Source organism: Salmo salar, unplaced genomic scaffold (assembly GCF_905237065.1).
Source record: "Salmo salar unplaced genomic scaffold, Ssal_v3.1, whole genome shotgun sequence".
In the NCBI taxonomy this organism is placed as follows: domain Eukaryota; kingdom Metazoa; phylum Chordata; class Actinopteri; order Salmoniformes; family Salmonidae; genus Salmo; species Salmo salar.
In genome coordinates, this window is record NW_025548422.1 from 157,108 (window position 1) to 175,409 (window position 18,302).

At 45.9% G+C, this 18,302-nt stretch overlaps 1 protein-coding gene across 1 annotated transcript in view; it reads right to left on the minus strand.

Annotated features, from left to right (window-relative positions):
• The window catches only part of LOC106594451 (FERM and PDZ domain-containing protein 1), a 68,744-nt gene extending 50,654 nt beyond the window's left edge, over nt 1-18,090 (minus strand). The window contains exon 1 of the mRNA XM_045712372.1: nt 17,892-18,090. The gene's annotated coding sequence lies outside the window, so the exon portion shown is untranslated. The remainder of the gene's footprint in view (nt 1-17,891) is intronic.
• Nucleotides 18,091-18,302: the final 212 nt, after the last annotated feature.

An 18,302-nucleotide genomic window follows, 5' to 3' on the forward strand; every position in this document is an offset into this window, starting at 1 on the left:
GCTCCGTGCACTCTCCTTCCAGCGACGCTCCCCAGTCAGGAGCCTCCAGCGACGCTCCCCAGCCCGGAGCCTCCAGCAACGCTCCCCAGTCAGGAGCCTCCAGCAACATTCCCCAGACAGGAGCCTCCAGCGACGCTCCTCAGCCCGGAGCCTCCAGCGACGCTCCCCAGACAGGAGCCTCCAGCGACGCTCCTCAGCCCGGAGCCTCCAGCGACGCTCTCCAGTCAGGAGCCTCCAGCGACGCTCCTCAGCCCGGAGCCTCCAGCGACGCTCTCCAGTCAGGAGCCTCCAGCGACGCTCCTCAGCCCGGAGCCTCCAGCGACGCTCCTCAGCCCGGAGCCTCCAGCGACGCTCCCCAGTCAGGAGCCTCCAGCGACGCTCCCCAGTCAGGAGCCTCCAGCGACGCTCCCCAGGCAGAAGCCTCCAGCGACACTCCCCAGACAGGAGCCTCCAGCGATGCTCCTCAGCCCGGAGCCTCCAGCGACACTCCCCAGACAGGAGCCTCCAGCGATGCTCCTCAGCCCGGAGCCTCCAGCGACGCTCCCCAGTCAGGAGCCTCCAGCGACGCTCCCCAGTCAGGAGCCTCCAGCGATGCTCCCCAGTCAGGAGCCTCCAGCGATGCTCCTCAGCCCGGAGCCTCCAGCGACGCTCCTCAGCCCGGGGCCTCCAGCGACGCTCCTCAGCCCGGGGCCTCCAGCGACACCTCTCAGCCCGGGGCCTCCAGCGACGCCTCTCAGCCCGGGGCCTCCAGCGACGCCTCTCAGCCCCGGGCCTCCAACGACGCCTCTCAGCCCGTGGCCTCCAGCGACGCCTCTCAGCCCAGAGTCTGCTGAACGGGAGCTACGCCCAGAGCCACCTCCGTAGTGGGAGGATTGGCGAAGGGGGGGTGTAGCAGGAACCGTCGTTGACGGTGGCCACCCTCCCTTCCCTCCCTTTAGGTTTGGGGTTGGTTTTGTGGGTTTTTTTGTTTTGAGGTGCAGTCGGGGTCTGCACCTTTGGGGGGGTACTGTCACGTCCTGACCAGTAGAGGGGTCTTTTGTCATTTGTCATTTGTCATTTGTAGTTGGTCCAGCATGTATATTTCACTGGTCATCCCCAAAGTCAACACCTACTTTGGCAGCCTTTCCTTACGGTTCTCTGCTGCCAATGACTGGAACGATTTGCAAAAATCACTGAAGTTGGAGACTTATATCTCCCTCACTAACTTTAAGCGTCAGCTGTCAGAGCAGTTTACCGATCGCTGCAGCTGTACACAGCCCATCTGTAAATAGCCCATCCAACCAAATACCTACCTCATCCCCATATTTGTTTTGGTTTTTCTGCTCTTGTCACATCCTGACCAGTAGAGGGGTCTTTTGTCATTTGTAGTTGGTCACGGCGTGGCAGGGGGTGATTGTTTTGTGTGTTTTGGGTTTTTTGTTCTTGGGGATTTTGGTTCTAGTTTTCATTTTCTATGTTTCGTTTTCAAGGTTTGGCCGAGTGTGGTTTTTAATCAGAGGCAAGTGTCTATCGTTGTCTCTGATTGGAAGCCATACTTAGGCAGCCTGTTTTCCTTTGGGTTTTGTGGGTGGTTGTTTTCGGTATAGCCTATGTGCCTTACGGAACTGTTGATTGTCGGTTTGTTATTGTTTAAGTGTTCACTTTATTAAATAATAAAAGAAGATGAGCACTTTACCCGCTGCGCTTAAGTCCCCTTTCATCGACGCCTGTGACAGGTCTTTTGCACACCAGTATTTCTACTTGCACATCCTCATCTGCACATCTATCACTCCAGTGTAAATTGCTAAATTGTAATTACTTCGCCACTATTGGCCTATTTATTGCCTTACCTCCTTACTTCATTTGCACACACTGTACACAGATTTTTCTATTGTGTTATTGACTGTATGTTTGTTTATCCCATGTGTAACTTTGTGTGGTTGTTTTTGTCACACTGCTTTGCTTTATCTTGGCCAGGTCACAGTAGTAAATGAGAACGTGTTCTCAGCTGGCCTACCTGGTTAAATAAATAAATGTGAAATAAAAATAATTACAAAAACAAAAATATTCCACAGACACAGACAGACAAACAGACTTCACTAATCGGTAATGCAAGCTGCAACTCCCTAAACATTTTGAGAACGTATTCAGACAAATAGGTTTCTTAAGGAACTCTAAATGCTGAATTATACAGTAGAAACAGACAGAGACAGATAATAGACAGATAAGAGAGATAAAAGAAAGCTAGAGACAGAGAGAGAGACAGAGAGAGAGAGAGAGACGGAGAGAGACAGAGAGAGATAGAGAAAGAGAAAGAGACAGAGAGTGTTTAGTGGGCGGTGTTGAAATCCCAGGTGTCCAGTAGAGTATGCAGGTCCTTTATCAATGGATAAGTCCCATATGGCAACCTATTCCCTTCATACTGTAGTACAGAACTGTCTATAGGGCTCTGTCCATCATAAATAGTACACTACTGTCTATAGGGCTCTGATCCATCATACTGTAGTACAAATCAAATCAAATCAAATGTATTTATATAGCCCTTCGTACATCAGCTGAAATCTCAAAATGCTGTACAGAAACCCAGCCTAAAACCCCAAACAGCAAGCAATGCATGTGAAAGAAGCACGGTGGCTAGGAAAAACTCCCTAGGAAAAACTCCCTGAAAGGCCAAAAACCTAGGAAGAAACCTAGAGAGGAACCAGGCTATGACGGGTGGCCAGTCCTCTTCTGGCTGTGCCGGGTGGATATTATAACAGAACATGGTCAAGATGTTAAAATGTTCATAAATGACCAGCATGGTCAAATAATAATAATCATAGTAGTTGTCGAGGGTGCAACAAGCACGGTGAACAGGTCCATAGCTGCAGAGGGAACAGTTGAAATTGGAGCAGCAGCATGGCCAGGTGGACTGGGGACAGTACACTACTGTCTATAGGGCTCTGATCCTTCATTCTGTAGTACACTACTGTCTATAGGGCTCTGATCCATCATAAATAGTACACTACTGTCTATAGGGCTCTGATCCATCATAAATAGTACACTACTGTCTATAGGGCTCTGATCCATCATTAAAAGTACACTACTGTCTATAGGGCTCTGATCCATCATACTGTAGTACACTACCATCTATAGGGCTCTGATCCATCATACTGTAGTACCCTACTGTCTATGGGGCTCTGATCCATCATACTGTAGTACACTACTGTCTATAGGGCTCTGATCCATCATAAATAGTACACTACTGTCTATAGGGCTCTGGTCCATCATAAATAGTACACTACTGTCTAAAGGGCTCTGATCCATCATACTGTAGTACACTACTGTCTATAGGGCTCTGATCCATCATACTGTAGTACACTACTGTCTATAGGGCTCTGATCCTTCATTCTGTAGTACACTACTGTCTATAGGGCTCTGATCCATCATAAATAGTACACTACTGTCTATAGGGCTCTGATCCATCATAAATAGTACACTACTGTCTATAGGGCTCTGATCCATCATTAAAAGTACACTACTGTCTATAGGGCTCTGATCCATCATACTGTAGTACACTACCATCTATAGGGCTCTGATCCATCATACTGTAGTACCCTACTGTCTATGGGGCTCTGATCCATCATACTGTAGTACACTACTGTCTATAGGGCTCTGGTCCATCATAAATAGTACACTACTGTCTATAGGGCTCTGGTCCATCATAAATAGTACACTACTGTCTAAAGGGCTCTGATCCATCATACTGTAGTACACTACTGTCTATAGGGCTCTGATCCATCATACTGTAGTACACTACTGTCTATAGGGCTCTGGTCCATCATAAATAGTACACTACTGTCTATAGGGCTCTGGTTCATCATAAATAGTACACTACTGTCTATAGGGCTCTGGTCCTTCATTCTGTAGTACACTACTGTCTATAGGGCTCTGATCCATCATAAATAGTACACTACTGTCTATAGGGCTCTGATCCATCATACTGTAGTAAACTACTGTCTATAGGGCTCTGATCCATCATACTGTAGTACACTACTGTCTATAGGGCTCTGGTTCTTCATAAATAGTACACTACTGTGTATAGGGCTCTGATCCATCATAAATAGTACACTACTGTCTATAGGGCTCTGGTTCTTCATAAATAGTACACTACTGTGTATAGGGCTCTGATCCATCATAAATAGTATACTACTGTCTATAGTGCTCTGATCCATTATACTGTAGTACCCTACTGTCTATAGGGCTCTGATCCATCATACTGTAGTACACTACTGTCTATAGGGCTCTGATCCTTCATTCTGTAGTACACTACTGTCTATAGGGCTCTGATCCATCATAAATAGTACACTACTGTCTATAGGGCTCTGATCCATCATAAATAGTACACTACTGTCTATAGGGCTCTGATCCATCATTAAAAGTACACTACTGTCTATAGGGCTCTGATCCATCATAAATAGTACACTACTGTCTATATGGCTCTGATCCATCATACTGTAGTACACTACTGTCTATAGGGCTCTGATCCATCATACTGTAGTACACTACCATCTATAGGGCTCTGATCCATCATACTGTAGTACCCTACTGTCTATGGGGCTCTGATCCATCATAAATAGTATACTACTGTCTATAGGGCTCTGATCCATCATACTGTAGTACACTACTGTCTATAGGGCTCTGATCCATCATACTGTAGTACCCTACTGTCTATAGGGCTCTGATCCTTCATACTGTAGTACCCTACTGTCTATGGGGCTCTGATCCATCATACTGTAGTACACTACTGTCTATAGGGCTCTGGTCCATCATAAATAGTACACTACTGTCTAAAGGGCTCTGGTCCATCATAAATAGTACACTACTGTCTAAAGGGCTCTGATCCATCATACTGTAGTACACTACTGTCTATAGGGCTCTGATCCATCATACTGTAGTACACTACTGTCTATAGGGCTCTGGTCCATCATAAATAGTACACTACTGTCTATAGGGCTCTGGTCCTTCATTCTGTAGTACACTACTGTCTATAGGGCTCTGATCCATCATAAATAGTACACTACTGTCTATAGGGCTCTGATCCATCATACTGTAGTAAACTACTGTCTATAGGGCTCTGATCCATCATAAATAGTATACTACTGTCTATAGGGCTCTGATCCATCATACTGTAGTACACTACTGTCTATATGGCTCTGATCTATCATACTGTAGTAAACTACTGTCTATAGGGCTCTGATCCATCATAAATAGTACACTACTGTCTATAGGGCTCTGATCCATCATACTGTAGTAAACTACTGTCTATAGGGCTCTGATCCATCATACTGTAGTAAACTACTGTCTATAGGGCTCTGATCCATCATAAATAGTACACTACTGTCTATAGGGCTCTGATCCATCATAAATCGTACACTACTGTCTATAGGGCTCTGATCCATCATACTGTAGTAAACTACTGTCTATAGGGCTCTGATCCATCATAAATAGTACACTAATGTCTATAGGGCTCTGATCCATCATACTGTAGTAAACTACTGTCTATTGGGCTCTGATCCATCATAAATAGTACACTACTGTCTATAGGGCTCTGATCCATCATAAATAGTACACTACTGTCTATAGGGCTCTGATCCATCATAAATAGTACACTACTGTCTATAGGGCTCTGATCCATCATACTGTAGTAAACTACTGTCTATAGGGCTCTGATCCATCATACTGTAGTACACTACTGTCTATAGGGCTCTGATCCATCATAAATAGTACACTACTGTCTATAGGGCTCTGATCCATCATACTGTAGTACACTACTGTGTCTAGGGCTCTGATCCATCATAAATAGTACACTACTGTCTATAGGGCTCTGATCTATCATAAATAGTACACTACTGTCTATAGGGCTCTGATCCATCATAAGTAGTACACTACTGTCTATAGTGCTCTGATCCATTATACTGTAGTACCCTACTGTCTATAGGGCTCTGATCCATCATACTGTAGTACCCTACTGTCTATAGGGCTCTGATCCATCATAAATAGTATACTACTGTCTATAGTGCTCTGATCCATTATACTGTAGTACCCTACTGTCTATAGTGCTCTGATCCATTATACTGTAGTACCCTACTGTCTATAGGGCTCTGATCCATCATACTGTAGTACACTACTGTCTATAGGGTATAAGTAGTGCACTATATAGGGAATAGGGTGTCATTCTTGACGTGTGCAATGTCTGTATTCTGAATGATTTACAAGCAACATGATTTTCCATATGAAAAGAGAAATGGCTGGAACGAGACAATGAAAGAGAGGCATCCGTTTCCCCCCTCACTCTAATCAAAGACCGCGGCTGTACTCAGAGAGAGAGAGGGGGGAGATGGAGGGAGAGAGAGAGAGGGGAAGGAGAGGAAAGAGGCAAGAAACAGAGGAGGGAGGGAAGACAGATATTGAGAGAGTGAGCACAGAAGGAAAATAGAGAGGAGACAATTGGAGGGAGCTACAGTATCAGAACAGAGAGAGGAGACAGGTGGAGGGAGCTACAGTATCAGAACAGAGAGAGGAGACAGGTGGAGGGAGCTACAGTATCAGAACAGAGAGAGGAGACAGGTGGAGGGAGCTACAGTATCAGAACAGAGAGAGGAGACAGGTGGAGGGAGCTACAGTATCAGAACAGAGAGAGGAGACAGGTGGAGGGAGCTACAGTATCAGAACAGAGAGAGGAGACAGGTGGAGGGAGCTACAGTATCAGAACAGAGAGAGGAGACAGGTGGAGGGAGCTACAGTATCAGAACAGAGAGAGGAGACAGGTGGAGGGAGCTACAGTATCAGAACAGAGAGAACAGATGGCGATAGAGAGAGAAGACAGAAAATACTGCATGAGACAGTCAGACAACAGAGAGACAGAGGGAGAATAGTGCAGAACAGTACAGAACTCTATGTCAGTTAGAAAGGTTGTGCTGCTCTGTGCTGCTCTGATTACTGGAGTAATCCTCTCCTCTCCTCTCCTCTGCTAAAACATCATCCATTAATAATATAGAATCCACAAAGAGTCTGGGACTTCCTCTGTTTCCCTCTTCCTGTTTTAATTTGTCTTTATATTCCTCCCTCCCTCCCTCTCCATCCCTCTCCCTACAACCCCTCTCCCTTTCCCTCCCTCCCTCCCTCTCCCTGTCTTTCTTTCCCTCTCCTGAGTCCTTACCCAAACCATCCTCCCTTTCTCTCTCTGCCTCTCTTTCCCTATCCTGAGTCAATACCAACACCATCCTTCCCTTCTCTCTCTACCTCTCTCTTTCCCTCTCCTGAGTCAATACCCACACCATCCTTCCCCTTCAATCTCATCTCTCTCACTATCTCTCTTCCTCTCCTTCTAATAAAGAGGGGGTTAAAGCTGAGGAGAGACAGGCTTCCCCCATCACTTTCTTTTTTGCTGTGTTTTCAGAACCTCAGCCTTGTTGAACCTACAGTGACCATGGCAATGAGATGAGGTAACCTCAGCCTTGTTGAACCTACAGTGACCATGGCAATGAGATGAGGTAACCTCAGCCTTGTTGAACCTACAGTGACCATGGCAATGAGATGAGGTAACCTCAGCCTTGTTGAACCTACAGTGACCATGGCAATGAGATGAGGTAACCTCAGCCTTGTTGAACCTACAGTGACCATGGCAATGAGATGAGGTAACCTCAGCCTTGTTGAACCTACAGTGACCATGGTACTGAGATGAGGTAACCTCAGCCTTGTTGAACCTACAGTGACCATGGTAATGAGATGAGGTAACATCAGCCTTGTTGAACCTACAGTGGCCATGGCAAAGAGATGAGGTAACCTCAGCCTTGTTGAACCTACAGTGACCATGGCAATGAGATGAGGTAACCTCAGCCTTGTTGAACCTACAGTGACCATGGCAATGAGATGAGGTAACCTCAGCCTTGTTGAACCTACAGTGACCATGGCAATGAGATGAGGTAACCTTAGCCTTGTTGAACCTACAGTGACCATGGTAATGAGATGAGGTCTATTCTGGAGACAACATGAGATCTGAACATCTACTGTAGATGGGGACTAGTGTGTGTGACAGTCTAGTGTGCCTCATCTCACACACACACACACACACACACACACACACACACACACCACTGTAGTCAACTATGCAGGACAGTTATGGCAGCTAATGTGGAAATGTCCTTTGTGCTTTTTCATTTTGTTTGTGTGTGGAGGGGTGTGTTTGCATTCATGGGTGTGTGTGTGTAAGTCTGCACTTACATGTGCGGGAAAGTGTGTGTGTGTGTGTGTGTGTGTGTGTGTGTGTGTGTGTGTGTGTGTGTGTGTGTGTGTGTGTGTGTGTGTGTGTGTGTGTGTGTGTGTGTGTGTGTGTGTGTAACTAGCAGAGTGCTGCTTCCATCAATAATATATCTAGATAATGCAGCTGCTCCGCCCAGCCAACAACTACTACCTAACACTCTAACTCCCTCTCTCTCTCTACCTCTCTCTCTCTAGCTCTCTCTCTCTACCTCTATCTCTCTACCTCTCTCTCTCTACCTCTCTCTCTACCTCTCTCTCTGCCTCTACCTCTCTCTCTCTGCCTCTACCTCTCTCTCTACCTCTCTCTACCTCTCTCTCTCTACCTCTCTCTCTACCTCTACCTCTCTCTCTCTACCTCTCTCTAACACACAGCTGTCTTTCTCTGTGAGGGAGAGAGAGAGAAAGAGACTGTCTGAAAGAATGGATGAGAATAGATGAATTCGTTTAGAAAAAAGGTGAAAATGTGTGTGTGTGTGTGTTTATGTGTGTGTGTTTGTGTGTTCATGTGTGTGTTGATGGGTGTGTGTGTGTACTTACAAAAGTGTGTGTTACAGATGAAATTTTACTTTCCAACCACCCACCAAGCCTCATCTCCTTCTGCTCTCCTGCCTCAAGTGCCTCCTTCCCTCGCTCCCTCCTGTCTCAAGTCCCCCCCTCTCTCTCTCCTGCCTCAAGTCCCTCCTTCCCTCTCTCTCTTCTGAATCAAGTCCCTCATTCTCTCTCTCTCTCCTGCCTCAAGTCCCTCTCTCTCCCTCTCTTGCCTCAATTCCATCCTTCCCTCTCTCTCTCCTGCCTCAAGTCCCTCCTTCCCCCATTCTCTCTCCTGCCTCAAGTCCCTCCTTCTCTCTCTCTGTACAGGAGAGAATTGGTTCTGTATTCAGACATGAGACTCAATCTATCTCTCTCTTTCGCTGCCTCCCTTGCCCCCTCCCTCACCTAGCCCCTTTCTCCCTCACTTTCCCCCCTCCCTCCCTTCCCTCTCTCCCTCTCTTCAGAAGGATTAAGTCATTATGTGAGACATGGGACTCAATCCAATTATGTCCTCCACAATCCCACAATCCTTGTAACCCGCCCGCGCACTTTACTGCACACACATAAACTAACACACACACAAAGAATCTAAACACAAACACACAGAAACTAAACACAAACACACATAAACTAACACACACACACATAAACTAACACACACACACAGAAACTAAACACAAACACACAAACTAACACACACACACAGAAACTAACACACACACACAGAAACTAACACACACACACATAAACTAACACACACACACATAAACTAAACACAAACACACATAAACTAACACACACACACAGAAACTAACACACACACACACAGAAACTAACACACACACACAGAAACTAAACACAAACACACATAAACTAACACACACACACAGAAACTAACACACACACACATAAACTAACACACACACACAGAAACTAACACACACACACAGAAACTAAACACAAACACACAGAAACTAACACACACACACAGAAACTAAACACAAACACACATAAACTAACACACACACACAGAAACTAACACACACACACAGAAACTAACACACACACACATAAACTAACACACACACACACACACAGAAACTAACACACACACACAGAAACTAACACACACACACAGAAACTAACACACACACACAGAAACTAACACACACACACACAGAAACTAACACACACACACACAGAAACTAACACACACACACACAGAAACTAACACACACACACACAGAAACTAAACACACACACACACAGAAACTAAACACACACACACAGAAACTAAACACACACACACACACACAGAAACTAAACACACACACACATAAACTAAACACGCACACACATAAACTAAACACACACACACACACAGAAACTAACACACACAGAGAAACTAAACACACACACACACACACACACACACACACACACACACACACACACACACACACACACACACACACACACACACACACACACACATAAACAGCGTACGTTGACATGCAGACGTCAATCAGAACTATGAACGTGTGTGTGTGTGTGTGTGTGTGTGTGTGTGTGTGTGTGTGTGTGTGTGTGTGTGTGTGTGTGTGTGTGTGTGTGTGTGTGTGTGTGTGTGTGTGTGTGTGTGTGTAGCTGTATTTAGGAGGACTACCAGGCAGTTACGTACATGGAGGTCGACAGACAAACACACACAAACAGAGGTTGACAGAGTATTAAACTTGAAAAACACGTGGCATCAAAATGGAGCGTCTCCTAAAATAACATCCTCCATTAGTAATGATGGGAGGTCCTTTAGAATGAAGCATGGTGATATTCCTTCTGCTACAGCAACTACCATGTTGTTCACACACACACACACACACACACACACACACACACACACACACACACACACACACACACACACACACACACACAGGCAGGCAGGCAAACATGCACACATGCACACACACTGGTTGATGCTTATTTATAAAACCCTCTTAGGCCTCACTCCCCCTATCTGAGATATCTACTGCAGCCCTCATCCTCCACATACAACACCCGTTCTGCCAGTCACATTCTGTTAAAGGTCCCCAAAGCACACACATCCCTGGGTCACTCCTCTTTTCAGTTCGCTGCAGCTAGCGACTGGAATGAGCTGCAAAAAACACTCAAACTGGACAGTTTTATCTCAATCTCTTCATTCAAAGACTCGATCATGGACACTCTTACTGACAGTTGTGGCTGCTTCGCGTGATGTATTGTTGTGTCTACCTTCTTGCCATTTGTACCCTGTTTTGTGCTGCTACCATGTTGTTGTTATGTGGTGTTGCTGCCATGCTGTGTTGTTGTCTTAGGTCTCTCTTTATGTCGTGTTGTGGTGTCTCTCTTGTTGTGATGTGTTTTGTTGTGACGTATTGCCACGGTAGTGCTGCTCACTCCGTTCACCAGCTCCAGATGTCTACGTCACCGGCCTTCTGGGCGTCACTGAACAGTTTCATTACCGACACCTGGTACCCATTCCCCAGATTAGATATTGTAGAAATGTGCCCTCTGTTCACCATTGTCTTGGTAGGTTATTGTTCCCATGTCCTTTTGTCTTGTGAGTACCTGTGCTTTGTGGTCTCTGCTTTCTTGCACTTGTTATTACGGGTCTCGCCCCGTGTATTGTTATTATGGGTCTCGTCCCGTGTATTGTCATTACGGGTCTCGTCCCGTGTATTGTTATTATGGGTCTCGTCCCGTGTATTGTTATTACGGGTCTCGTCCCGTGTATTGTTATTATGGGTCTCGTCCCGTGTATTGTTATTACGGGTCTCGTCCCGTGTATTGTTATTATGGGTCTCTCCCCGTGTATTGTTATTATGGGTCTCGCCCCGTGTATTGTTATTATGGGTCTAGTCCCGTGTATTGTTATTATGGGTCTCATACCGTGTATTGTTATTACGGGTCTCGTCCCGTGTATTGTTATTATGGGTCTCTCCCCGTGTATTGTTATTATGGGTCTAGTCCCGTGTATTGTTATTATGGGTCTCGTCCCGTGTATTGTTATTATGGGTCTCTCCCCGTGTATTGTTATTATGGGTCTCATACCGTGTATTGTTATTACGGGTCTCTCCCCGTGTATTGTCATTACGGGTCTCTCCCCGTGTATTGTTATTATGGGTCTCTCCCCGTGTATTGTTATTATGGGTCTCTCCCCGTGTATTGTTATTATGGGTCTAGTCCCGTGTATTGTTATTATGGGTCTAGTCCCGTGTATTGTTATTATGGGTCTCTCCCGTGTATTGTTATTACGGGTCTCTCCCGTGTATTGTTATTACGGGTCTCGTCCCGTGTATTGTTATTACGGGTCTCTCCCGTGTATTGTCATTACGGGTCTCTCCCGTGTATTGTTATTATGGGTCTCTCCCGTGTATTGTTATTACGGGTCTCTCCCGTGTATTGTCATTACGGGTCTCTCCCGTGTATTGTTATTATGGGTCTCTCCCGTGTATTGTTATTATGGGTCTCTCCCCGTGTATTGTTATTATGGGTCTAGTCCCGTGTATTGTTATTATGGGTCTAGTCCGTGTATTGTTATTATGGGTCTCTCCCCGTGTATTGTTATTACGGGTCTCTCCCCGTGTATTGTTATTACGGGTCTCGTCCCGTGTATTGTTATTACGGGTCTCTCCCGTGTATTGTCATTACGGGTCTCTCCCGTGTATTGTTATTATGGGTCTCTCCCGTGTATTGTTATTACGGGTCTCTCCCCGTGTATTGTTATTACGGGTCTCTCCCCGTGTATTGTCATTACGGGTCTCGCCCCGTGTATTGTTATTATGGGTCTCTCCCGTGTATTGTTATTAGGTCTCGCCCGTGTATTGTTATTATGGGTCTCATACCGTGTATTGTTATTACGGGTCTCGTCCGTGTATTGTTATTATGGGTCTCTCCCGTGTATTGTTATTATGGGTCTCTCCCGTGTATTGTTATTACGGGTCTAGTCCCGTGTATTGTTATTACGGGTCTCTCCCCGTGTATTGTTATTATGGGTCTCTCCCGTGTATTGTTATTACTGGTCTCTCCCGTGTATTGTTATTACGGGTCTAGTCCCGTGTATTGTTATTATGGGTCTCTCCCGTGTATTGTTATTATGGGTCTCTCCCCGTGTATTGTTATTACGGGTCTCTCCCCGTGTATTGTTATTATGGCTCTCTCCCGTGTATTGTTATTATGGGTCTAGTCCCGTGTATTGTTATTATGGGTCTCTCCCCGTGTATTGTTATTATGGGTCTCTCCCCGTGTATTGTTATTACGGGTCTCTCCCCGTGTATTGTTATTACGGGTCTCGTCCCGTGTATTGTTATTACGGGTCTCTCCCCGTGTATTGTTATTATGGGTCTAGTCCCGTGTATTGTTATTACGGGTCTCTCCCCGTGTATTGTTATTACGGGTCTCGTCCCGTGTATTGTCATTACGGGTCTCGTCCCGTGTATTGTTATTACGGGTCTCTCCCCGTGTATTGTTATTATGGGTCTCTCCCCGTGTATTGTTATTACGGGTCTAGTCCCGTGTATTGTTATTACTGGTCTCTCCCCGTGTATTGTTATTATGGGTCTCGTCCCGTGTATTGTTATTATGGGTCTCTCCCCGTGTATTGTTATTATGGGTCTCGTCCCGTGTATTGTTATTATGGGTCTAGTCCCGTGTATTGTCATTACGGGTCTCGTCCCGTGTATTGTTATTATGGGTCTCTCCCCGTGTATTGTTATTATGGGTCTAGTCCCGTGTATTGTCATTACGGGTCTCGTCCCGTGTATTGTTATTATGGGTCTCTCCCCGTGTATTGTTATTATGGGTCTAGTCCCGTGTATTGTTATTACGGGTCTCGTCCCGTGTATTGTTATTATGGGTCTCGTCCCGTGTATTGTTATTATGGGTCTCTGCCCGTGTATTGTTATTACGGGTCTCTCCCGTGTATTGTTATTATGGGTCTCGTCCCGTGTATTGTTATTACGGGTCTCGTCCCGTGTATTGTTATTACGGGTCTCGTCCCGTGTATTGTTATTACGGGTCTCGCCCCGTGTATTGTTATTATGGGTCTCTCCCCGTGTATTGTTATTACGGGTCTCGTCCCGTGTATTGTTATTACGGGTCTCGCCCCGTGTATTGTTATTATGGGTCTCTCCCCGTGTATTGTTATTATGGGTCTCGTCCCGTGTATTGTTATTACGGGTCTCGCCCCGTGTATTGTTATTATGGGTCTCTCCCCGTGTATTGTTATTACGGGTCTCGTCCCGTGTATTGTCATTACGGGTCTCGTCCCGTGTATTGTTATTATGGGTCTCTCCCCGTGTATTGTTATTACGGGTCTAGTCCCGTGTATTGTTACTACGGGTCTCGTCCCGTGTATTGTTATTATGGGTCTCGTCCCGTTTATTGTTATTACTGGTCTCGTCCCGTTTATTGTTATTACGGGTAAACACACACACAGAAACTAACACACACACACACAGAAACTAACACACACACACACAGAAACTAAACACACACACACATAAACTAAACACACACACACACACACACACACACAGAAACTAACACACACACACACACACACACAGAAACTAAACACACAGAAACTAACACACACACAGAAACTAACACACACACACACACACACACAGAAACTAAACACACACACACACAGAAACTAAACACACACACACAGAAACTAAACACACACACACAGAAACTAAACACACACACACACACACAGAAACTAAACACACACACACAGAAGATAAAATCACACACACATAAACTAACACACACCCACACAGAAACTAACACACACACACACACGCAGAAACTAAACACACACACACACAGAAACTAAACACACACACACACACACACACATAAACTAACACACACACACACACACAGAGAGAAACTAACATACACACAGAGAGAAACTAAACACACACACACAGTAACTAAAACACACACACACAGAAACGAACAACACACACACACACACAGTAACTAAACACACACACACAAACTTACAACTATCTAACAACCGTCCTCACAACCGCAGACCACATGTAACCATGCCAGCCCAGGACCTCCACATCCGGCTTCTTCACCTCTGGGATCGTTTGAGACCAGCCACCAGGACAAAGAATACAACAATGGGTTTGCAAAAACAAAGAACCGACTTCAGTGTGCAATTGATCCCCTTCGATGGCCACTGGCACGCTGGAGAAGTGTGAATCCCAGTTTCAATTGTTCCGGGCAGATGGCAGACGCATGTATGGTGTTGTGTGAGTGAGCGGTTTGCACTAATATATAGAGTGCCCCGTGGTGGCGGTGGAGTTATGGTATGAGCAGGCATAAACTACAGACAATGAACACAATTGCATTTTATCGATGGCAATTTGAATGCACAGAGATACCGTGACAACATCCTGAGGCCCATTGTCGTGCCATTCATCAGCCTCCATCACCTCATGTTTCAGCATGATAACGCACGGACACATGTCGCAAGGATCTGTACACAATTCCTGGAAGCTGAAAATGTCCCAGTTCTTCCATGGCCTGCATACTCACCAGACATGTCATCCATTGAGCATGTTTGGGATGCTCTGGACCGATGTGTACGACAGCGTGTTTCAATTCCAGCCAATATCCAGAAACTTCACACAGCCATTGAAGAGGAGTGGGACAACATTCCACAGGCTACAACCAACAACCTGATCAACTCTATGTGAAGGAGATGTGTCACGCTGCATGAGGCAAATGGTGGTCACACCAGATACTGACTGGTTTTCTGATCCACACCCCTACCTGGTGCATCGGTACCACTTGCCGTGCGGTACCAGAGACAACAGTCTTTAACTTGTGTGGCTGGAGTCTTTGACCATTTTTAGGGCCTTCCACTGACACCGCCTGGTACAGAGGTCCTGGATGGCAGGGAGCTTGGCCCCAGTGATGTACTGGGCCGTACGCACTACCCTCTGTAGTGCTTTGCACTCAGATGATAAGCAGTTGCCATACCAAGCGGTGATGCAACCAATCAAAATGCTCTCAATGGTGCAGCTGTAGAACTTTGAGGATCTGAGGGCCCATGTCAAATATGTTCAGCCTCCTGAGGGGGGAGAGGTGGTGTCGTGCCCTCTTCATGACCGTGTTGGTGTGTGTGGACCATGACAGATCTTTAGTAATGTGTAGGCCAGGAACTTGAAGGTCTCCACTAAAGCCCTCTTATATGTGTGTGTGTGTGTGTGTGTGTGTGTGTGTGTGTGTGTGTGTGTGTGTGTGTGTGTGTGTGTGTGTGTGTGTGTGTGTGTGTGTGTGTGTGTGTGTGTGTGTGTGTGTGTGTGTGTGTGTGTGTGTGTGTGTGTGTGTGTGTATTCTACAGCCCTGCTGTGGGGATGGATCCTCAGTAGAGGAAATGTGATTTCCCACTAAAAGCTACAATAAACTATCAGTCAACTCATGAATTGTTAGGGCACTACTTCTGACCAGGATTCATAGGGCTGTGGTCAGAGATAGGGCACTACCTCTGACCAGGATTCATAGGGCTGTGGTCAGATATAGGGAACTACTTCTGACCAGGATTCATAGGGCTGTGGTCAGATATAGGGCACTACTTCTGACCAGGATTCATAGGGCTGTGGTCAGATATAGGGCACTACTTCTGACCAGTGTTCACAGGGCTGTGGTCAGATATAGGGCACTACTTCTGACCAGGATTCATAGGGCTGTGGTCAGATATAGGGCACTACTTCTGACCAGGATTCATAGGGCTGTGATCAGATATAGGGCACTACTTCTTACCAGGATTCATAGGGCTGTGGTCAGATATAGGGCACTACTTCTGACCAGGATTCATAGGGCTGTGGTCAGAGATAGGGCACTACCTCTGACCAGGATTCATAGGGCTGTGGTCAGATATAGGGCACTACTTCTGACCAGGGTTCACAGGGCTGTGGTCAGATATAGGGCAGTACTTCTGACCAGGGTTCACAGGGCTATGGTCAGATATAGGGCACTACTTCTGACCAGGATTCATAGGGCTGTGGTCAGGCCTTACTGAATTCTTGCAGCGGGGCAGGAATAGTCTGCTGACTAGGGAGGCACGACGGAAAAACATTGTATCTTATTTTGTTTCATGTATCCTGTAGTTAGGCTATACACTGAGTGTACAAAACATTAAGAACGCATGCTCATTCCATGACTTAGATTGACCAGGTGAATCCAGGAGAAAGCTATGATCCCTTATTGATGCCACTTGTTAAATCCACTTCAATCAGTGTAGATGAAGGGGAGGAGACAGGTTAAAGAAGGATGTTTAAGCCTTGAGACAAATGAGACATGGATCGTGTATGTCATTCAGAGGGTGAATGGGCAAGACATGAAATGTAAGTGACATTGAACAGGGTATGGTAGTAGGTGCCAGGAGCACCGGTTTGTGTCAAGACCTGCAACTCTGCTGGGATTTTCATGCTCAACTGTTTCCCGTGTGTACCAGAATGGACCATGCGAAGGACATCCAGCCAACTTGACACAACTGTAGGAAGCATCGCAGTCAACATGGGCCAGCATCCGTGTGAAACGCTTTTGAGTCCATGCCTGGACAAATTGAGGCTGTTCTGATGCTAGCCTGGCCTACTGGTGTGACAAATGGATAATGTCTTTGTTTATTCGTTTGCCAACTTAAAAGAAATGCGTTTAGGACATGGAAATAGGCTAGCAGACCAGTAATTTCGTGTTTATTATATGACCCAGCCCGGAATTACTATTTTGTCGTCACACTGACAGAATACGTTTCACGGTATGTTAGGCTGTAAAATAATATGCACACTAGGCTACTTTTAGAGCCTAATATTCTAAACTGTTGTCTGTTGTCTGTCTCTCGCCTGGTCAGTTCGTGATTCATTCCGACCTTACTTACCGGTTACCGTTAACCCCTGTCTAATCCGGTGTCTTGCGCTCAGGGCGGGCCGTCCCAACTCCCAACCGTCTTTGACAACACGAAATTTCCATTTCCACCACAAACCAAAACAGGGTAAAGAAAAATAAACACTCACCTCCGACATGGGAAAGGGGCGTTCTTAGATCTCTAATCCATTCCGTTAATCCAGATATAGCGAGACGCGCAAGGTTTCCAGTTCAAACGCGAGGCAGCTCTGGTGGAGTCTAGTCCCAAGGCAGGTGCGTGCACGGGATGCTGACGGCAAAAGCGCACGACATTAATCTTCACTCACTCAACAAGGCTACCTCCCTCCCTTTTTCTCTCTTTCTTTCTTTCTCTCTCTCCTCCCTCTCTCTCTCTCGCTCTCTCTCTCTCTCTCTCTCTCTCTGTCTCTCTCTTTATCTGTCTCTCTGTCTTTCTCTCTCACACACAATAACAAACAAACAGAAAGAGAAAAGATAAGACATCAATTTAGTTATTTTGCCTCCAAATAGACTATGCTCTAGTCTTGTCCGTGTGTGTGGTG